Here is a 24256-nt window from a genome sequence, read left to right as displayed (position 1 = left end):
TGAAAGTCGTATTCGTGGTAAGAATAAAGGCGTTTTACCTTACAATAAAACGCTTATTAAATACTTACCTTATTCGAAGCCTACAAACATAATGAGAGAAGCATTTCCGTTTCCCAATAGTATCAGACATAATTTGACTACATTTTCCGGTATCCCTACCACCCCCTCCACTGCCAGCCTGGCGAGTCAGCCATCTTGGATGGAGCTGCTCGCCCCTTGCCTCATTGCGGCTCAGTATGCGCCAGGCAGGACTTATTTTGTAGGCTTCGAATAAGGTAAGTATTTAATAAGCGTTTTATTGTAAGGTAAAACGCCTTTATTAAATCCTGTACCTGTATTCGAAGCCTACAAACATAATGAGACGTGTTTGTTATCGCCTGGCAGTGAAGGTAAAACGCTAATGTGATGACAAGTTAGCTAGAAGTACACTGGTTTGCGAAACCCATTACAATTATTATATACCAATGGGTACATAAAATTGTAAGCTCAAGGTAGTGGTAGGGTGAAACTTAAACCATTGTATAATCAATAGGACATTTATTATTATTTAATTATTCTAATTAAATTGACAACAAATTGCTTATCACACATAAACGATTTCCTGGATTTAAATCATAAAGCGTTATGATTATGAACAATTAAACAAATTGCTTAAATTAACAACATTTTTGTCACGTGACGATGATGATTTCATTATCTCTCGACGATAAAACAATCTAAATGTGTCTCCTGAACGCCAATTTCCTTGTTCTAGAATTTTATCTATAGGAAAATTCTCCATCCAATTCTTGGAGGCTACTGCCGCACGAACACTCCCTGGTGTAGCCTTTATGCCGGCGTCACGTAATAAACTCTTTACCCAACCGGCTATTACAGTCCGTGAAGCGGCCTTCGGAGTATTATTTACAGTAAGAAAGAGATTTTGACTCTTACAAGCAAGACGTCTCTGTTGTGACAGTTCTATTAGTCTTTTTATCCAAAAAACTGGGTTGACAGCAGGGCACTGTGTGTTACTAAGAAGCTTCCATCCTGACTGTCTATGATCTGCAGAGTCAGTCTTTGACCCGAACCGAGGCCAGAAGGTGATGCAGTCTTCGGATTCAATCATGTGTTCGGGGTCTATCGATAAGAGTGTAAGGTCATGGACCCTTCTTCCCGAGCACAATAACAACAGAGTGGCCGTCTGTCTAGTCACATCGAAAAAACTATCGGATTTGATATGCCTAGAAGCCATAAAGGACACTAAATTGGAAACATCCCATATGGGTGGTTTTGGATCTTTAGGCTTTTGTAGGGCTATAGCTTTCAGAACTTGCTTAACAAGTTTGTGCGAACTTAGTACTTCCGAGCTATTAACGTTACATAGCGACGACACCACTGACTTATGCACTAAAATTGTACTGTATGCGAGGCCCTCTTTTTGAAACAAGTCCGATAAATAGCGGGCTAGCTGTGACCCAGAAGGTGAGGAATAATCGATATTATTTTCTTGGGCCCAGCGGCACCATCTATTCCAAGCAACTGAATATGTTTTTATAGTTGAAGGACGCCAACCCGACAAAAGTAAAGACTTTTGATCTTTAGACCAGCTTTCTAGGTCCCTCGACCACCCCCACACTTCCAGACCTCCAGGGTCATTTGATCTACTTTCGGCGGAGGAAGACCGGTGGCGACATCGACTAGCACGTTCTTCAGATTCCATATCGTATGTGGGGGGCCCATGGCCCGAGCCTTCAGATCCGCGCGCCAATACACTCTCTCCCATCTGGGGACTACCATTAAGAACACTCCTTTGGCTTGGTTTAGGTGGTGTAGGATTTTGGGTATCAAACATGGGGGTGGAAAGACCCATGCTAGTTTGAAGCTCCACGTCAGGCTCAGAGCATCGCAAAATAGCGCCTGATTGTCGGTCTGATCCAGTGAACAGTACGCCGCTACAACATGCGCCGTCCGCGACGCAAACAGGTCGACTTGAGGCGTTCCCCACTTGCGGAAGATTGGTGACGTGGCTTCTGGTAGCAGATGCCACTCGGGGAGCACCTTCAGCCTTGAAAGGTGGTCGGCCTCGACATTGTATATTCCTGGAAGATGGTAGATACGTAACTGAATCCGAAACATATCCAGAAACTGGTATATCCTGTAGGTTAAGGTCATAAGCATGTCCGACCGAGTGCCGCCTTCGTTTCTCAGATATGCTACCACAGTCCGGTTGTCGCTCTGAATTAATAGTGAAGCGTCGTACAGATCTTGACACTGATTTAGATGCAGAATTTTGAGAATAGTCAGTAGCTCTTTTTGGTTGCAGTGTAATTTCTTCTCGGATGCAGTCCAAAGACCCGAGAAGTGCGCATTGTTCAATTTTCCTCCCCATGCGACCTCCGATGCGTCGGTTGTCAAATAATGTGTTGGTGGAGGGATCTGCATAGGTGATGTGTTCCGACAATTGGCCTTCCACCAATCCATTTCTGACAATATTCCGCTGGGGAGCAAAAACAGCTTCTTCGGGTTTTGACACAGAAGCTGGTTGACTCTCTTTTGTAGAAGTCGAAAGTTTAGGCGACCTCTGGTTACTACGAAGCTTGCAAAGTTCAGCATCCCCGCTAAAGATTGCAATTCTTTGAGATTCGCAGCCTGTTGGTGAACAAGCTTTGATATGAAACTCAAGATTTTGAGTACTTTCTTTTCGGGGAGACTCTTCTCGTCTGTCCACGGGTCCCATATTATACCCAAGTACTCTAGGCGTGTCCTGGGACTTAAGATGGATTTTTGCCAATTGATCTGCCATCCTAGCTCTTGTAGCAATTGCGTCGCCATGTTTATGTGGATCTCGAGAGTATGTGGATCCTGGTGAGCTATTAAAAAATCGTCCAAATAAACCAGGATTCTCAATCCACGCTCTCTCAGTACTTGAGCGATCCAATTTGTTACTGAAGCGAAAACTTTTGGTGCCGAACTCAAGCCAAACGCGAGACACGTCATCTGCAGCAGCTGGTTCTGGTAAACAAGTCGCAAGAACCTCCGATGACTCTTCACAATCGGGATATGAAAATATGCTTGAGACAGGTCTATCTTTGCAAGCCAGTCCCTGCTCTGTACAAAATCCTGTATTTTGACCACATTTATCAGGCGGAACGATTCGGTTCGGACGTAGAAATTCAGGGCCCGAAGGTTGAAAATGGGCCTCTTGGAGCCATCCCCCTTTTCCACCAGAAACATTGTGGATAAAAAGCTTGGACTCGTGGTGGCTGCCTCCAAGGCGCCCTGATCTTTCAGTTCCTGAATCACCGCAGTCATTTCCGGCGATGCCTGTGTTGCATAGTTCTCGTTTTGCAGCGGTGCTATGAGAGGCGGTTTTGATAAAAAGGGTATGCGATAACCCTGAATTATTTTTAAAATGAAAAGCGGTGCTTGTAGATTTTTCCAATTTTTGTAATAACGTTGTAGCTGTCCTGCTTGGAAGGGCCTCGAGTCAAAAGCGCCTTCGCTTATTAGATTTATCCCTGTAAGCAGGGGATCCGCTCCGCTTATTGCCACGGGCCTCGCGGCCATTCCTGTTAGGTCGCCAGTTTCGGGGTCGATAAGTGGTGTTATCGCGGCGTTGATTTGCCCTCTGATCCCCACCATTGTTTGTTCCTTGCGCAGGACAATGTTGGCAGTTGCTGGGACCTGGTCCCTGCGAGGGATAATGATTGCACATACCCTGCGCGGGTGTGTATTGAGGAGGGCCACGCCTCTTACTCTGATATTGATAGCCTTGCGCAGGCATATTAGTAGCAAAGGACCCCTGCGCGGGGCGTTGCACATTTCCACTGCAATTACCTGCTTGCGCAGCAGGGGCACTGGCGGATGACTTTGGTTTAGGCCAAAAAACCTTACGAACGCCTCCAGCCTTCTCAAGTACAGCTGCGAAAGGTTGCGGATCAAACAGGTTGGTAGTAGTGGGTGGAATTTTCCGTAAATTGGACTTGTCGAGCGGGTCCCGAACTGCCCGCAATATCATATCCCTTCTCTGTTCAACTATATCAGCTCGGTGACCGCACACAAGTTGTAAGGCATCAACGGACACCTTATGAAACTCGCCTGTATCGAAAAGTCCTTCTAGTTTTTCTTTGATCGATGCAAACGTCAATTCACTATAGCCCTGTGCCCAGTCAAGGAATTCACGAATATTGTTCTCAATCGTTTCTTTTTGCTTTAACAACGCAAAAGTAAGCGCAGCGTACGATCGCTCTGTATGTGACAGTGATTTAGATGTATCATAAGCTAGCACTTCCTCATTGGTTTCTAACTCCACAAAACCGGGGGAATGCGTATACAGTTTTTGAACATCCAGATAACGCACATCAGTCCACGTTTTGTTAGTAAATCGATTTAATTTTTGCAAGGCTTCGAGATAACTATCTGGCGTTTTTGGAATCGCGGGTGCTTTTACGCTAGTTTCTAAATTTATAGAAAACTTTGACTGGGCAGGGGCGACCCCAGCAACTTGCTGATCGATAACGACATCATTACCAACATTAGCATCGGCCAACACGTCGTCATACAGATCGCCACTAACATCATGATCGATAAAATTTAAATTATCGGCTGGCGGGTAGTTTGGAGTGCTGCTAACAGGACGGCAAAACAATTTACGTAACTCGCTTACCTCCTTTGCCAGTTTTTTCACCTCATGATTACGCCTTTTATGACGACGCCTTTTCTTTGCAGACGAATCACTGCTCGAACTTGATGACGAACTCGAGCTTTCCGAATCATTCCTTTGTCTTGATCGATGTCTCTCGGGGTCCTTACCTTGACCACTCATTGTCGCTGCAAGCAAATCACGTTAAAATAAAAAGCACAATGTTAAAATTTCGTAAGACCGGAAATGTAACCGTTAAAATTTTACTTTTAAATATCGAACGGCAATAACCGTTATTCAGCCAAAAATGCTCTTTTTTTTTTTTTTTTTAAACAGAACTAAAGATTAAATTAAGAAATTTAAAGATACTATACGTTATGAACGGTTTAAATTCAAAAAGACTTTGTTCTCTGGGACAAGACGGCCACGTCTTGGACCATGACCGTTCACGTCGGGAAACAAAACGCTAATGAGGCAAGGGGCGAGCAGCTCCATCCAAGATGGCTGACTCGCCAGGCTGGCAGTGGAGGGGGTGGTAGGGATACCGGAAAATGTAGTCAAATTATGTCTGATACTATTGGGAAACGGAAATGCTTCTCTCATTATGTTTGTAGGCTTCGAATACAGGTACAGGATTTAATATTAATATTTGAGTTGATTTTCAGAGATGAATGTGCTTTAAAATTCTCATTGTGGCTGATATTCAAGCTGACTGAACAAATTGTGGAATACCTGCCAATAATATAATAAAATTGTATAAGTACACATTCATTATACCGATAAAATCTCGAGTCTCGGGAATGGACATAGAATATTTTTTTATCAATGAAATCACCAGATAAAGAGGTTAAAATAATACCGTGGAAGTGGGATATAGAAGTACGTACCTATACTAATTTTACGCAGACGAAGTCACACCGAAAAGCCTGAATAATAATACCTATCTACTATTATTGTAGTATGTTTAGCCAAAGTGCTAAATGGAGTATCAAATAACAGCGACATTAACCCCACTTTGTTTACTGTTACGTCAGAGTAGACTCTGGCGAAAGCTTTACTCATAAATTTAGGCCGAAGAATAGTGCCCTGTGGAACTCCGAGCTCCGGTTTGCGATGAATAGCGAACTTTGGGGGGCCCTATAAACAAACATCTTTACTCTGTTTAACTTAACTCTTGTAATACGATGTTTGTCTTAGATTTGAGAACTTAAGACAAAAGAAGATTAGCTTAGGTATAAAGTGTGTTGAAATACTTGAAATATTGCGAAATAAATATTTATAAAGTAAGTTAAGTCATCAATATTTAAATAATTTATTAAAAAAATATAAAATTTGAACTTTCTCTCAAAAAATAAGATACCTAAGTAAGTAATTTATCAAATAACAATACATAATTCTTTGAGGATGGATCCTTTTTCTTAATTACGTCTTTTATTATTACTAAATTAACAAATTTATTTAAAATTGGTTCTTAAACTATGATGTTTTGCAGAAATAACTAAAAATCAGACTAATTAGCTGCTATTTCATGGAAAATTGTTTAAAACTAATAACTCGTTCTATTTCATTATTTAATAATTAATCCATTAAAAACCCGATTCCAAAATAGAACACCAACTTAATATTTACATAAAATAACAGTTATAAATTGGATCATTCAATTCCAATTTCAAATTAAGCAGCGAATAGAGTCAGCAACAAAGCCGGCAAATTGTGAAATGATTTTTCCACGTCCGTCTGCACTCGTTCTGCTAATCAATTACAGCACAAAACACGGGTAACTCGGTTACCCGGGTACCCGTCCGTCGGCGGAATTAACCGTACGTGTACCCATTTGCGAATGTAATCAAATTTTCAAATAAAAGTTGGCAATGTGAATATTTTAGTGGCGCGGGTGTTATTTGTATCATTTGTATGAGGGTTGTGCGAGTGTGATGTTGATGCGGCAAAGAGATAAAATGGGGCTTCGGTAAAAAAGCGCAAAAGTGCGCCATTCAGGGTCAGACTTAATTAGTTTTCAGCTGGGGCTATAAGAAAGAGGTTATGATTATTTGCCACCGTAGGATATTTTAAAATTTAGTTCAGTTTGTTTTATAGGTAATACGAACTTTAGATGAAGATAAATATATTTTATTTTTTCAAGTAGGCATAGGTAAGTATTACCTACAATCAAATGCGCTTATGAACGTCACATAAAGCTACACCGTCTCTAACTCTACACCTCTTTTTTAGGGTTCCGTAGCCAAATGGCAAAAAACGGAACCCTTATAGATTCGTCATGTCTGTCTGTCTGTCTGTCCGTCTGTCCGTCTGTCTGTCCGTCCGTATGTCACAGCCACTTTTCTCCGAAACTATAAGAACTATACTGTTGAAACTTGGTAAGTAGATGTATTCTGTGAACCGCATTAAGATTTTCACACAAAAATAGAAAAAAAACAATAAATTTTTGGGGTTCCCCATACTGCGAACTGAAACTCAAAATTTTTTTTTTCTACAAACCCATACGTGTGGGATATCTATGGATAGGTCTTCAAAAATGATACTGAGGTTTCTAATATCATTTTTTTCTAAACTGAATAGTTTGCGCGAGAGACACTTCCAAAGTGGTAAAATGTGTGTCCCCCCCCCTGTAACTTCTAAAATAAGAGAATGATAAAACTAAAAAAAATATATGATGTACATTACCATGTAAACTTCCACCGAAAATTGGTTTGAACGAGATCTAGTAAGTAGTTTTTTTTTTATACGTCATAAATCGCCTAAATACGGAACCCTTCATGGGCGAGTCCGACTCGCACTTGGCCGCTTTTTTTCTTTATTTGAGTTAGTGATTTCTGTCTGTACGCGTAGTCCAGAGACCGTCAGTTTTTACTATAAAGCTTAGATACGGCAGAAGTACAGGTACTAATACCGCCGACTTTGTGGCAAAATGTTACTTAGAAAGCCATTTTTAAGGTACATTATACTCTGCATAACTAGGATGACTAGTGGGTTAGCGATGGTCAAAGGCCTTGAAAGACGAACCCAGTTCGAATCCGACCTCGGGAACTACATTCATAGTTTTTATAGTAGTGATAGTGATTCCATTTTAAACATAAACTATTTAATAAATTGGTTTAGGTAAGTTCACCTTTTTCTGGACAACAAAACGAATATTCTACACCAAGGAACATATTTTGTACTAACAAAGTTTTGCCAAAAAAAAAACATTTTTCAGCGAAACTAGCGCCAAACCTTCGGTTCCGGTTTCGGGCGGACACTAATATTTATTTTAGGTATCAGATCTATCCTTTCCACTTTCAGACTACTGACCCATTTATACGGCTCAACCTGTATGCAGCAATTGCATCAGCCCCCGACTAAACAATATAATTCGTTTACCGGGCACTGCGCCAGTAGCGGCGCAAACTAAAATGTTGTAAGCGCCGTACGGACGTAAAACTCTTACGCCACTTTAGTTGTAAGGTGGCTAGTTACGGTGGTGTCAAAAATGTCGTAAGTGCCGTTCATTTGTACGGCTTATAAGTCAGTTCAGTTGTGAGATGGCCAGTGACGTCTGCGTCCAATCAGAGGGATATAAACCTGCGCGTGTGGCTTAATTCGATATAAAAAAAAAAAAAGCGGCCAAGTGCGAGTCGGACTCGCCCATGAAGGGTTCCGTATTTAGGGGATTTTGACGTATTAAAAAAAAAAACTACTTACTAGATTTCGTTCAAACCAATTTTTGGTGGAAGTTTGCATGGTAATGTACATCATATATTTTTTTTAGTTTTATCATTCTCTTATTTTAGAAGTTACAGGGGGGGGGGGGGGGGACACACATTTTACCACTTTGGAAGCATCTCTCGCGCAAACTATTCAGTTTAGAAAAAAATGATATTAAAAACCTCAATATCATTTTTGAAGACCTATCCATAGATACCCCACACGTATGGGTTTGATGAAAAAATTTTTTTTGTTTCAGTTGTAAGTATAGGGTACCCCCAAAATTTATTGTTTTATTTCTATTTTTGTATGAGAATCTTAATGCGGTTCACAGAATACATCTACTTACCAAGTTTCAACAGTATAGTTCTTATAGTTTTGGAAAAAAGTGGCTGTGACATACGGACGGACAGACAGACGGACAGACAGACAGACAGACATGACGAATCCATAAGACGGAACCCTAATTATATCAGATATACAGGTTGATTTTTGTGTTGTATGGACTAAATTTTATTTGGTAGTCATACGTGTGTATGACGTGTGTATACGTGTGTATCAGTGTTTTGTGATTTATTTTCTAATTTTATTAGTAGTGAAAGACAAGTTGTGAAGATTATTTCAGCAATATTGCAGCTCGATATTACTGCCTACTCTGCTTCCTAATACCGCAATAGTCAAAATCGATATTCCCGGATCTTCGAGATTTACAGCAATACAGGTGTAATATTTAGAGGTGGCAGTATTATCACGCTGTAATACTGCAGTAGTAATGCTGGTGTACCTAGTTATTAGTCTGAATCCGAACGGTACCTTTAGGTATATGTTCTATCTAATAAATGATGTGATCTGTCGGACACAAACAATAATAAAGGCCAGTCGTAATCCCAACAGACTATCCCTGACAGTTTAACGACTCGATAAATCACTACCCTATTACATTTTTACCCCCTGCGCCGTGTTAATTTGATCGCTGACACATTAGCCTTGCCGGGGGTCGAATCCTGGACCGTGAGCTTACAAGACAGCAAGGGCGCGGATTAGGACCTAATAATACTATGTATAGTACTATGTGTAGTATGTGACTTGTAAGTCAGACCAGCTATCATGGTCGTATTTTTATCACCTGTCATGCTATGCGTCACTTTCGCACTTACATATTTGTTAGAACGTGACAGCCATGGTGACAAATGATAAAGAGCCGGCCATCATAGCCGTACAGGTCATCATGTGGGAGAATTTAAGCGTTTATCTAAAGCACCTGCCCGACCGACGACGCGAAACCCACTACCAAGTCTCCTTTCCGGACAGTATTTTAAGAACATTAGACATTCTAAAGTATCACGAGCGAACGGCCGACCCTTAATTGACCCTTACTAATATGATAATTCCATTATCTATCTTCCATTAATTCCGTATTCATATTTATTAATTTTTCGATTTACCTAGTTACAAAATATGAAATTCATGCGCCGTAGAACAAGTATAGAACCCGTAGAACGCTACGCGCGAAATGTAATTAAAAGTTGCAGAACGAATGTTTTATTAATAACTTGCGTACCTAAGTTAAGCGCTAAAATATTGGAGGTTTTTGCAAAAGTTCTAAGCTAATTAATAAGTGGGTATTTGCACTTTGTCGCTGGCTTGGAACTTGTGGCACGCAAGGAATTCCGTTTGATTAACACTTTGAATATGTAAATGTTTTAAGAAAACATCGTTACTGCTACCCTAAGGTTGTCTAGAAGAGATCGCTTATAGTGATAAGACTGCCTATTGCTACCTTTATTTATATTGTACCTACATCTGTTTAATACATTGTTTTCTTTTGTGATCCAATAAATAATATTTTACTTAATTTTTTGATAATTATACTAACAAATTTTCTTTTTCTGTGCGGTCTTTTTGCAAAACAAACATTTTTTGCGTTATGTTACTGTGTAATACTTAAATTGTTATCTCTTAATATAGGAGTCCTATTGTTAAAATCCTAAGAAACACGAACCTAAATGTGTCCTAAAATAAATAAAGTGGGTATAGATTCTGAATAGAGTCTACACAGCTTAATATTTATTTCTTATCGTATTATTATACGTTGTTCCTGGCGTTCCTAGGGGTTCCTTTGTTAGCCTTCGTTTTTGGCCCTCTTTGGTATATTTTTTATCGCTTGTACAATTTAACTCTTACCCTAAACCTCCACGCTCAGTGCCCTTTGCCTGCATTTCCACCGGCGCGGCGCGCGGCGTGGCGTCCCGGAAGGTTGTCACGCACAGTACGTCCTCGTATCTAAGTGGCCGTGTCTAGACGCATAAAGAGTCCCAGCGTGACACCCCTACCCTCGGGGAAGCTTCAAGAAACGTTACGTTGTAAGGTTCTCAAATGGTTTATGTACCGTGCGGTAATGTAAGACGTTGGCTTAATTTGCTTTATTCGCCCGGTGAACGGGAAATCTTTGGGGTGATGTTTTCATGCGAAGAAAGACAAAAGATGTGTCTCTTGTGATTATAATTGGCTCTGCGTCAAATCCTACGATTAAAATGCGAAAGTTTGTATATAAATTTGATGTCTGTTGCTCAATTATTCAAAACGGTTATACCGTTTTAGGTTAAGTTATTCTAAAAGATTTGGGATTCAATATAATATATAATTTTTTTTTAGCTTGAAATGGAACCGTAAAACGGTCCTACTTTGCTCCAAAATTGGCTTCACTTTAAGGAAATTTTGAATATTTTTTAATCTGTTTCTCATTTAAATATTCAAACAAATTGAATATGAAGAAGAACATTACATCTCATGTGACATATTTCATCGGTAAATCAACTTTATGAAATGTTGTTTTATATAAAACGAAGCTTTGAATACGGGGCACAACATACTCATTTTTGCTCCTACCTATTACCTATTGCTCCACTTAGAGGTGCAAAGTCACTCCATTGTGCGCCAAATTAATAGACCCCGCCAAGAAAAGAAATTAATTTTATGACTAAAGTAGCAATTCAAAAAATATATACAATTTCGTTTATCTGAGTATATAAATAATAATATAGAAATAGCAATTTTTTTAAATTGGAGCATAGTTACCCATCAAGGAGCAAAGTAGACACATTTTACGGAATCTTTTATCCTGGGTGTGAAACGAGAATAGGCGAAGTTTCGGGCAGAGGCGAACTGAAACAAAAACACAGCCTTTATATGCCTCATAAGCGGTATCTAAAAACATGATGTTGAAATTTTTTTTTTTTATTTGAAATAACGCTAATTGACTTAAGAGGGCAGAATAATTTAGTGTTAAAATAATCATACATTACTCACCAAGCTTTTCTCGGCATAAATCTGCATATAGCTGATATAGCTGAAGAGCAAAAAAGTGACTGTGTAAAAAAATATCTTCAAAGTGGGCTGTTTTAATGCTCTAGAGAGTCTAGAGTATTTACAAGGTGATCTTTTATTCCCGGTTATATTTTTCGATGTGTTTTAACTATGGGATAAACCTCGAAATCACGTCCTAAATATTTACATCACAAAATATTGACGGTAATAAAAAAAGTCCCCGTATACTAGGTACTGTGTTTGTGGTTACTTTAAAAACTCACTGTCGAATATTTACCGTAAGACGGACAGAGATCGAGGTCACCGGGGTCCATTTTCAATAGCTCACGGCAAAGTTAGCGACCCTTCACATGTTATTGCAGGCCGGAGACGATTCGCGACTGGCCGGTGCCTAATTTGATCCGCACGGGAGTCAAACCCGGGACCTCGGGTCAGGGTAAGTGGGTCAAGGGTACGGGAGGGTACGTGTATTAGTGTCGTATACACAAATATGTCTTTATAGGTATTATTTACACATGCCTATTTATACTCTCAACTAATGAAAACGATACGGCGAAAAAACATGAAGATTAGAGGTTGAAAAGCGATTTCTTCAATACATATACATATTATTAACAAAAATTAGGTAACAAACTTATAGTTAGAAGCTGGAAGAGATCGCTTTTTAGCGATAAGACCGCCTGTTGTTGACCTCTATTTGTGTTGCTGTTTTCTTTCTGCATTTTCTTCTTTTATTGAGGTGTGCAATATTTGTATTGTATTGTTAGACTAACTTATTAAACTCCTTTAAAAATAGAATTAACTCATGTCTAAGGTCAAAAATATTATATCCACGAGAAAAATTACAACAATATTATTGGATATTGTTGACTGTATTTACCTCAGTCCAGTCAAGTTTACAAACATCTGCCAATGTTCCCAAAATATATTTACACGCCTCTAAGATACGAATATTAAGGTCGCGCGTGTACATGTGAACTCGATAGTACTTTGGATACGTCAACTCACCCGCTATACTATTATCGCTGATTGTACACGGTCTACGCAGTTGTCGCCATCGACACTACGGAAATATTTGCCATCGATCACTGCACGTAAAACACCCTATTCTGTACGTTCACGAAACATTACGATCAACTATTAACTCTCCAGTATAACTTGACCTAAGTATAAGTATAAGAATAGAAGCATTGTTGGCGTACTAAATAGCAAGGCTTTTAATTTTTTGTCCGAAGGTCGAACTCTGTCTCGTATCAATCAGTTTCTTGAAACTTATGTACTGAATATAATTGAATATTTAGCAATATTTAAATTAAATTAAAACTTCACCGCCCCGGGCAAGTATTCGTGATATTTTTGAAAACCCTGTCCAATTGCTCTAACCAACTAAACTATCTAAGCCGTTTCCCTTCCATCATTTTGTTTATACGCAAATTATCAATGTTAATTTACGGATCGCTTTCCGATAGTTAAAGGAAAACATCGTGAGGAAATAAAAAAAAAATAATCCTAGCGGCCTAGTTTTCCCTCTGAGTTGGGAGGTCAGATGGCAGACGCTTTCCTAAAAACTAGTTCCTGTGTTGACTTTTGGGACGACCGAACTCCAAGCTTCCCAAGTGACCCGTGGGAAAATGTCTCAACAACGCTAGGAAGATGATGATGATGACGAGTCTCATAATAAGTTACTTATTATGGCTGCTGTAGCCGTAATCCCTCTCAGATATGAACTGGTTCACCTTTACCAACGATTATAGTGTTGGTGAATAAACATCTGCCACGGCTTCGGCACGCTCGAATGACCAACTAGGACACTTTCCAAAACCAATAATCTGTAAACTATACCTTAAAACTTGTAAGTAAGGTGTATAATAGCGTGGCGGGTAATGTGAGATGATGGCGCTAAAAGTGTATACCTTAATACGTGTTATTAAGGTACAAAATCGCGTGAAGAGAAGTGTTTGCGTAAAGGCCGTTAATATCGGAACGAGCTAATGGGGTGTCTTTGAGTTCTGTTGTCACAGAATTTGCTGAGCTGCTTGTATTAGAGGAAGACGGGAATGTGTTTGAAGGTATTATCCTTGCTGAGAAATAGCCATGGATTTATGTGGTAAAATAGTGTGTCAGTACTAAAGTTGTATCATTTCAGCATTGTAGCAGTATCAGCCAGGACATTTCCTTTACTCTGCAGATCGAAATGAAACAATTTTGTCGCGATTAATTTTATTATGAATGGAATCTTGTGCCAGGAACATTGTTTTGCTCCGCGACAATAAACAACATTTTCTATCCCGTAAACTGGACTTATTTATTTCCCGTAGAAATCTAGCTCAGAATTTAAAACTATAGTTAAAAAAAACTTATTAATTTTATTTAAGTACATACAAACCATTTATGTCCAGTACCTACCTACCTAAATTTTAATGTAGTGCCTACATTACATACCTAGGTAAAACTTTTGGCACACAAACACTTGGTAAGTAAATTAAAATCATTTATTCTTAGAAAGTGAGTAATAGAAATAATGTGTATGTTACATAAAGTAGAGTGTTAGGTATTTCATTTCACATTCTGAATTCCTGAACCTCGTACAAAGTACATACTATGGCTTATCATATTTCACGTCTATTAGACGGTAGATGTGCCTCATGTTTGTGCGAAAATAGTCAAAGTCAAAAGTCAAAGTGTTTTTATTTGTGAGTAAGTATATGTCAAACTGATTACAGTGACGGTAAAAAATATTTGTAGCACTATACCCTGCCTTATGGCGTACTAAAACTTGAATTATTTCCTTACATACTAACATGCGAAATAAATTTACATATCTATACATATACCTAGTTGTTATTAATATTAAATTCATATCAAATCAGAAGCATTAAAATTATACAGCAAAAATTCAGAAATAGTGTAAAAACAATTATCAATTAAAAATGTCAGTATTTATGGGTAACATTCTGAATGGGACAGGCAATTTGTTATAAATCTTACTAGCTAAGCAGAACACACTTTTGCGCATTAGGGCAGTATTTGCGGAAACAGGAAAGAGATTCTGAGGATACCTAGAATCTCTAGCAAATACCTCAGAGACCGTCCTGAATAGTGTTGGGTTTGTCTTGATGTACATCGCAATCTCAAAAATGTAGAGGAAAGACTATTTCCTTACATACTAACATGCGAAATAAATTTACATATCTATACATATACCTAGTTGTTATTAATATTAAATTCATATCAAATCAGAAGCATTAAAATTATACAGCAAAAATTCAGAAATAGTGTAAAAACAATTATCAATTAAAAATGTCAGTATTTATGGGTAACATTCTGAATGGGACAGGCAATTTGTTATAAATCTTACTAGCTAAGCAGAACACACTTTTGCGCATTAGGGCAGTATTTGCGGAAACAGGAAAGAGATTCTGAGGATACCTAGAATCTCTAGCAAATACCTCAGAGACCGTCCTGAATAGTGTTGGGTTTGTCTTGATGTACATCGCAATCTCAAAAATGTAGAGGAAAGACAAAGTAAAAATTTTCAGTTCTTTAAAATGTGACACTCAGCTATCTGTTAGGTGAAGCTCTCGAATCGCTTTCACGCATTAATAGGTCACGGAATTAAATAGTTCAAGCTAATTTAGTTCTAGTCACATGGACGTAGCCATCGTCATATGTACACAAAACTTCTACTAAATAGTTCTAAGTATTATGTTGGCGGTGCGTTCATGTGACTTTTATTAATGTAAACACTGGCTTAACGATTGAAGTCCATGCGAGTAGGTATATACCTGTGTGTACCATAATGAAGAGTGTCACTGCTATTGTCTGCGTCATACTCATTTAGAGCTTACCTGCAAAAAAAATGAGAGTTTGAGTAATTTATAAAAGGTTAACTAAATTGTAATACAGTTTTAAACTAACAAATAAGTCATATTTATTTTAACATTTATTAAATTTTACCCGCTCGAGCAGCTCAAACAATATAAAAGCTAATAACATTAATACGTTTACATAATAACGTTTTATTGATCATACTTAATTCACTTAAGTCAAATAACGCTATCAAATAACGGTTAATTCGGTAGCGTTAAGCAATATAACAACGATATAAACTGCGGGAATGCCAGCGATCCTATCAAAACATTTTTCGCATGTTGTGTGTGTATATATAGGCACTATAAATACTTAGTAAGGTAGCGTCATCGCTTATTTGCGTAAAAATTATGTAGATATTTTATTATTCCGGTATTCGTTCTGATGACTATCTACATAGAATTACAGTCATGTCTAAGAAAATACAACTTCTGGTACCCTTATGTACCTTATGCCACACTGAAATCGCATTGCACAGGAGTGGAACTCCAATTTAAATATATTGATTTGAATTTTGATATTTATAATGCACTACTCATAAAAAAAATAGTTCTTTACTTATCATAGTGTTAAAAACTGTCAAATGTTTTTATAAATGGTGCCAGCATAGGTTTTACCTGTGTTTGGCTAGCATTCAAGCCACAAAACTAAAAAATAATAAGAAATTGACACAGTTCGTAGGATTGCCAGGTAAAACCTATGCTGGCGCCATTTGTATAATACTTCAACCAGCTAACCCGATTGCATTGTGAGTATCTAACGATTCTAACGGCAAATCCGAAGCAGACTTCCAAAGTGGGAATCCCGCTCGAGTAACTTAGCGGTTTGTTTGCGTGCAACTGTTTTAATGAAGCCGCCGCTGTCACTTCATTGTCCCGCTCCTCTTTTGTTTAATTACGCTCAGCCTTCTTCTTTAAGGCACGTGTCTGAAAGTTTGCATTTAACAGATGGTGATTTTAATGCAAGATGCACTTTAAGAAGTGACCAAGTATTAGTGCTGGTAGAAACTTGAATCATTTGAGCCCTGTCCGTCTGTCTGTCAAAAACTTTTATCTCGGGAACACGTAATAGAGGTATCGAGTTGAAATTGAAACCATATACTCAAGTCTACGGTCCCTTAAAGCTGTGAAAAAAATGAAACTTCTAAGTTAACGTAAAATTAAGATACAGCCGTTTATGCCACAAAAAACGTATATTTCGAGGAAATTGATTGATATAATGGTTGATTTCAACGTCAACCGTGATAGTTGGACCACCGCTTCTTGATATAAATAAAAGTAGTGCCCATTTTCCTCATTGGATATTTCCAGTTTGTTCAACGTTTTTAGATTTTTTGATAAGTATAAATAATTGTGTATAATAATAATAATAATAAAAAAAAACCGCTGACACTGACAGACGTCCTTTTATATTTCTTTTCATAAATTATATTTTTACATGTGGTTTTTGCCCTAAAATACTGATAATTTACTCATGTGTGAACAGAGTTATTATTAAATCATGCGGACAATTCACATATTTCATTATAAACACCTCGATCATGGTATCGCACCCGCATAACAACCGTGTTGACAGTTGTCATACACCACCGGCAAAACTAAGAAATGATTACAAGGAGTCAAGCTAAAGCTAAAGCGGTAACAACAAACGCACGCCCACCACCCCCGCCCGCCTCGTCCACTTCCTCGTCCACATCGTCGTCAGGCGACGAGTTCGCAACGGCGCCTGACACAGACGGGTCCAGTGACGAGAGCGGGCCGCCGCCGCCGCCGCCACGACCACCTGCGCGACGAGGGCGGCCACCGCTGCCGGCACGCTTGGGGCCTGCGGGACATCCTGCCCCGCCCACGGCTCCCGCTACCGGTGGTATAGTGCGACGCATGCGATGGACTCGACAAATGAACGAGAACGTCATGCGCGCCTATTATGGGGCCACAGAGGGGGGAACACAACTATCCGCCTATCGTTCAAGAATGCTGCCTCTGTTTCAGGCTCTTGAACCCACCATCACCGTGTCGGAGCAGCGATTATCGGATCAGGTGCGCGTCATTCAGCGGCTAAAGCGGTTGGATGACTCGACACTTGATCGGCTTCGCCTGGAGGCTCTCTCTGCTTGCGCGGCCTCCACCTTGGCGCAGGACCCGCCCGCGACGTTGCCGGATTCGGTGCCGGCACCCGACCAGGCACCGAGGGCACCGCGGGTGGATCTCAGCGCTGACGAAGAGGAGATCGCGCAGTGTGTGAGTAGTACAGCCAATGAGCAATTGAGGAGGACTCTGGATGAGGCGATTACGCAGTATCGCTCCACTCCCAACACTAGGCCACGATTACCACGTTTGCCTATGAATAGACGCAATCTAGCGCTAATGGGAGCCCTAAACGCTTTACTAGAGCCATATCTACGGACTAGTAAAGATTTAGATGATACGCACGCGATCATGTATTGCGGAGCCATCGCGGCGTGCCGTGTTGCACGAGTCAAGCTTCCGGACTCTGAACGTGCACCTAGGACCGACGGAGGTGCCCCCGCATGGCAAATACGGATCGAGCGACGTATCAGCTCTTTTAGGACTCTTATTGCAAAGCTGATCTGCTTTAGGGGGGGCAATAACCGCCCCCGAGTAATGCGCTTTGTGAATCAGGCGTTCGTGGGGACGGGTATTGAGCCCCGCGACTATATTGCCAATATCACGGAGCGCATCGACTTTCTTAAGCAGAAAGTCTATGCATGGGCAAACCGTATTCGCCGCTACAGAGAGCGTGTGGATCGATTCCAGCAGAATCGTCTTTTCCAGAGTGACCAAAGGAAGGTGTACCGAAAGTGGGAGGAAACTAACCTTCGTGGGTCCGACACGCAGCCGCCGGATCCTACTGTCATGACTGACTTTTGGCGTAGCATCTGGTCGGTGCCTGTCGGACACACCGAGGGGAGTTGGATGAATGTTGTCGAGCGTGAATGCGAGTCCATCGAACCTATGGGGGTAGTCACTATCACCCCCGATGACGTAAGTTGTGCCATCCGCACGGCCCAGAACTGGAAAAGTCCTGGGCCGGATGGATTGCACAACTTCTGGCTAAAATGGTTCCGATGCTCGCACTCGTGCTTGGCAGCACAATTTCAACAAGCCCTCGAGCTTGGTTCTGTCCCACCTTCCTTAACAACTGGTGTCACCTTCCTGCTCTATAAGTCCGGTAGTACCACGGAAGCGAAGAATTACAGACCCATCACGTGCTTACCTACACTCTATAAGCTCCTTACATCCATTTTGAGGACAAAAATCAACGCGCACATTGTCGCTAACAATATTTTGGCCCCCGCTCAAAATGGATGTAGGGTTGGGTCCCGTGGTACTAAAGAGCTCCTCCTCATAGACATGACCATTTGCCAACAAATCCGGCGGAACAAGGAGGCCCTTTCAGCCGCTTGGATTGACTATAAGAAGGCCTATGATTCGGTGCCTCATTCATGGCTGGGGAGGGTCTTAGAGCTGTATAAAGTTGATGCAGCTTTGAGAGCCTTTCTAAGCGCGTGCATGAGGCAGTGGACCACAGTCCTTCGTCAACCAGGAGGCGGGGATGACCGCCCTGGCCCGCAGGATTTCATAAGGATTGAGCGAGGAATATTTCAGGGTGATAGTCTGAGTCCCCTATGGTTCTGCCTAGCTCTGAATCCCCTCAGCACCCTGCTGAAGGATTTGGGTCTAGGTTGCCGGCTTCGGAGAGAGGGTGAAGTCATTTCTCACCTTCTGTACATGGATGACCTCAAACTATTTGCACCAAATAACCAAGACTTGAAGGAGCTACTGAACACCACTGAAGTCTTCAGTAGTGCCATCAACATGGAGTTTGGTGTCGATAAATGTGCGGTTATGCATGTACAGCGGGGGAGGGTTGTAAATTCAACAAATTTACAACCTTCTGAGACAATGTCTTTCAGATCTATCTCTGAATCAGAAACCTACAAATACCTTGGTATGTCACAGTCGTTGGGTATTGAGGACGAGGGCATTAGACGGTCGGTGAAGGAGCGCTTTTTCAGTCGGCTCACAAAAGTCCTTAACAGTCTTTTGTCAGGAGGCAACAAAGTGCGCGCCTTCAACGCCTGGGTAATGCCCCTACTCACATACTCCTTTGGCATACTAAGGTGGACTCAGACCGAGCTGGACGCCCTGGATCGGAGGGTCCGATCACTGCTCACCGCACATCGCATGCTACATCCACGCTCGTCAGTTATGAGATTGTACATCCCACGGAAATGTGGAGGTCGAGGCTTCCTAAACGCCAAGGATCTCCACAACCGCGAGGTGTAAAATCTCAGGAATTATTTCCTTAACAACGAGTGTGGGATGCATCGTGATGTGGTGGCAGTAGACAGGAACCTCACGCCGCTCTCCTTGGCAAACGAGAACTGGCGCAAACCTGTGGTACTAAGTACTGCGGATCGCAAGGCGGCATGGGAGAGTAAGGTGCTACACGGGCGGTTCTACAAGGCCCTCACGGGACCCGATGTGGACCTGCTCGCGTCGGTGAACTGGTTACGATTCGGGGACCTCTTCGGAGAAACCGAGGGTTTTGCCTGTGCAATTGCGGACGAAGTAATGATGACGAACAACTATCGGAAATATATCCTGAAGGACGGTACGGTCGACATTTGTCGGGCATGCCGCCGTCCCGGAGAGTCACTCAGGCATATCATTTCCGGTTGTTCTCATCTTGCTAACGGCGAGTACTTGCACAGACATAATCTCGTAGCCAGGATTATTCACCAGCAGCTTGCTCTTCTATACGGCCTTGTGGACCGCGAAGTACCGTACTACAAGTATTCACCTGCGCAAGTTCTCGAGAATGGTCGTGCCACGCTCTATTGGGATCGATCTGTCATCACTGACAGGACTATTGTAGCCAATAAGCCTGACATTGTGATAATAGATCGAGCGCAACGCCGGGCCGTGCTCGTTGACATCACCATCCCTCATGATGAGAATCTCGTGAAAGCCGAGAAGGACAAGTCCAGTAAGTACCTAGACTTGGCTCACGAGATAACCGCCATGTGGGATGTTGATTCGACGATCATTGTCCCGATAGTTGTTTCAGCGAACGGTCTAATAGCGAAGAGTCTCGACCAACATCTTGAGAGACTCTCGCTAGGTGGTTGGATCAAGGGCCAGATGCAGAAGGCGGTGATCTTGGACACGGCGCGGATAGTCCGCCGGTTCCTCTCTCTGCGGCCCTGACCACCGGTAGCTTGGGCCCTGCCCCGCTGCCGGCGGCACCCTAGGTTAGGTTTTTTTATAATGTGTTTATATGTATTTTTTATTGTTTTGTAAGTGTTTCTATATTTTACTTTTATATTCATATTGTAAAAAACCCTAGCTTAGAGAAGATAAATAAATAAAGGAATAATAATAAATATTTTCTTTAAGTAATGTAAAGTCCAGAGAAGAGAAAAAATATTTGATGCCAAAATGTTTATAGTAAAACCACGATTCGTTTTCTTTGATTTGTTAATTTACACGTCAGAGAGAAACAGCCAAGGCCCAAGAACTCCAGCTCCGTACACAGTTATATTTACGACATACACAGCTGCCTCATTGCCGGTAAGCACGCACCGACATAAATACGCACAGATTACGCGTATTATCCATCAGTTCTTTTGTTCAGCTGCGTGGAGGAAAGGGAAGGGAGGGTAAGGAGGGAGGGGGGGGGTTCTAATTAACGGGAGAGAACAATGGATGTAGGCCGCGACGCTGCGATTCAAGTTCGGACAGAGCATTTGCAAGATTTTCAGTTACCGTGCCAGAGAATGAGCTTTGCTGCCTTTAACAGTAACGGAGGCGTATTCTGATGGCAGTAACAGATTATGAATTCGAACCGGATTTGTTTTGGATAGGGCACAGTAACACATCTGTGACGGCGGTGGATTTCTTAGTTAACCTGTTAATACAATCAGAGTACGCCTCCCGATCATGGGTAGGCCTTAAGGGGCCCACTGATTAACAGTCCGCCGGACAGTATCGGCCTGTCAGTTAGAACAAAAAGTTGACAGTTCCGAACAACTGACACGCCAATACCGTCCGGCGGACTGTTAATCAGTGGGCCCCTTTAGGTTTTTAAAGATGATCAGAATAAGCTATTTTTTTTATGTTAAATACCTAGAAATCACAAGATATTTTAATTCGCTTCGATATGTGTATTAAGCAAAAATGTGTTCACAATCCAATTTTTTTTAAACAATATCACTCAAGATATGACTAAGTACAAAATTGCAAAATACCCTTTATAAACCAATATCGGTCCTAATTTTCCTAAGTCTAAACTGAAAACCCCAAGAATTTAAAATATTGTGTAGGTCTTATAAAATTAGCAGTGACATTAAAAATAAACAGTAACATATATAAAATACACAGCTCGTGTAAATGTTACTTTGTCAATTAATTGCTACAATAACAATTTCTATGGTTAATAATACGTTTACCTCTAGCGGGCCACAATACAAGAAAAATTGGCATTCAAATTTATATCAATGATGTTACAAAATAGAATTGAATTCGTGTTGAAATGGAATGAAACAAAACAAACACAAGTAAGTAAGTTCCGTTTAATAATTATTTAAATTACATTTTAGCTAGTCATTACAAGTATTAGATGGGACGCTAGAAGATAAATTTGAAGATAGAAAATTTCTTCCCCAATGTCAGAGAAAATACTATTAGATGTGTAAAGGCTCTCCAACACTCCCCTAACATCAGCGCCATATGATGAGTTAAATTGTTATCAATATGTAAAGTTCAAATATAGCTCAAGTCCGCCTACGCACAGTTATTACCTGATTGCTGATAACTGGTGTCATTAGTTATAATAAGTTTAGTTCAGTTTTTTATCAACTTTGGTTGATGATTGTAGTTTGGAAAACAATTTGTGAGACAACACGCGACAATTATACACCATACAAGGACCTATAGGTACTGAGTCAGTGATCTAACTGAGACATAAGACATCGTAAATATAAACGTAATGTTTTTTTTTCTTTATGTTATCAAAACGAAATATATCCTTGTCTAAATTGCATTTCCCATTTCCATCAGAAAATTAGTACAAAGTCATAAAGAGGGCATCTATCCCAAGGCAAGCTTTCTGCTCCTGTGCTGTGCTTGAAAGGTACCAGCCACCCTGGTAAGTACCCTTTTGTACTGAAAATCTAATACTCATTTTCACCTACTGTATATTCGATAGCTGCAAATACCTACCTAAAACATTTAACATTCGTCGAGGTTACATACTAGCTGTATATCCGTGTTATTTCCAACAAAACAGAACTATCCCAAACTGTGGCGTTTCCATAATCTATGTCGCGTGCCCATTATCCCCGTTATCAATTAAACTTTGCCCACACTAAAAAATAATTGCGGCCCAAAGGATAATACACGATATGCTTACGTCACAGATAACTTCGCCCTCTAGATGGAGCGTAATGAGCTGAGCTTATAATCGTAATTAATGTAGTGTATTACCCGTGCACACGCAAAAGAGGTGTCATACCCTCATTCAGCTACTCAAATACTGATTTATTGGTATAAAACAATTAATTTAATTTAATATAGCATCGCCAAACACGGAATGGAAATAGTGGAATATACGTAGCTACAATTGACCAAAAGACACCAACACTCAAAAAGTAATAGTGTTAAATGGGATCCAAATGAAACGGTACGGATATTATGTGACCGCCTTTTAAAACAAATACTATCATTAACACTATATTATCAGAATTATTATAAGAAAAGGCAAATATTTTAAGCACAAGTATGTTTCATAATGCGAAGTCTATTAGGAGGTTACCTTTTGTTTACGTAATTACGTAGGTATACAGTAAGTATGCTTGCGTGTGTGTGTAAAGGTCACGTATGTTTTCAATGTGTGCAACTATTTAATTACGCGCGGAAGTTTTTGTTGGCGCTCGGACGGACCGGCAAAAATGTAGTACGTACGTGGGAGTAGTTAAGCTAAAGGTTATACAGGCAATCAGATTACAAAGTAATTTCGAGTAATCGTGGAACCAGGAATCAATTACGAAATGCCCATCTCCATTTAATATGTCTTTGTCTCACGGAAGTTTTGTTATTAAAATTGCCCATCTCTGCTTGAGAGTGAATGAACATTCGCTCGATTGTCAACGATGATGGCACCTATCAGTTAATCAAACGGTAAATAAGCAGCTGTTAACGTTACCTACTAACGTTAACAATGGTGTATCGATACCTTTGACTTAACGTTAGCTCAAATTGACAGCTGCTAACGTTACCATTTTGTTACCGGTAAAAAGTAGTATAACTAACGGTACCTGGTCTAACGTTAGTTACAACTTAACGTTAAATCTGTCACCTTGTGGTAACGATACCAACTTTTTAACGGTATTTAAAGCCCTGGCTATTACCCTGTGATCCGAAAACGTAGGACGTAATGGACAACTTTTACCACGAAATAGCTTTTTTAAGACATAGGAGAAAAACAAGCTGACAAATCGCTTGACAGTAAGCGATTACCGTCGCCCATGGATACCCGTAACACCAGAGAGATTGTAAGTGGTTAAAAGTTTTGGCTGCCCCGTAGAAAACATCGAGATATGATCAACCGAGATATACTTACTTATGATATACAACCAATTTTTTCATACAGTAAAAGTGGTTTAGACCTATTTTTAATATTACGTTATTATTTAGGTTTAGGTAT

At 40.4% G+C, this 24256-nt stretch overlaps 1 protein-coding gene and 1 long non-coding RNA gene across 2 annotated transcripts in view; both read right to left on the bottom strand.

Moving 5' to 3' along the window:
- LOC134656633 (hemicentin-2-like) overlaps positions 1-24256 on the bottom strand; it is a 220411-nt gene that overhangs the window by 92086 nt on the left and 104069 nt on the right. The window lies entirely within an intron of this gene.
- On the bottom strand, positions 8316-8725 carry LOC134656369 (uncharacterized). The gene is made up of 2 exons (XR_010097512.1): positions 8606-8725; positions 8316-8403 (listed from the first exon to the last, which is right to left on the bottom strand). It is a non-coding gene; the product is annotated as an uncharacterized LOC134656369 (long non-coding RNA).

The sequence above is a fragment of the Cydia amplana genome, chromosome 18 (genome assembly GCF_948474715.1).
Source record: "Cydia amplana chromosome 18, ilCydAmpl1.1, whole genome shotgun sequence".
Classification (NCBI taxonomy): Eukaryota; Metazoa; Arthropoda; class Insecta; order Lepidoptera; family Tortricidae; genus Cydia; species Cydia amplana.
This window is presented reverse-complemented; position numbering and strand designations above follow the sequence as displayed.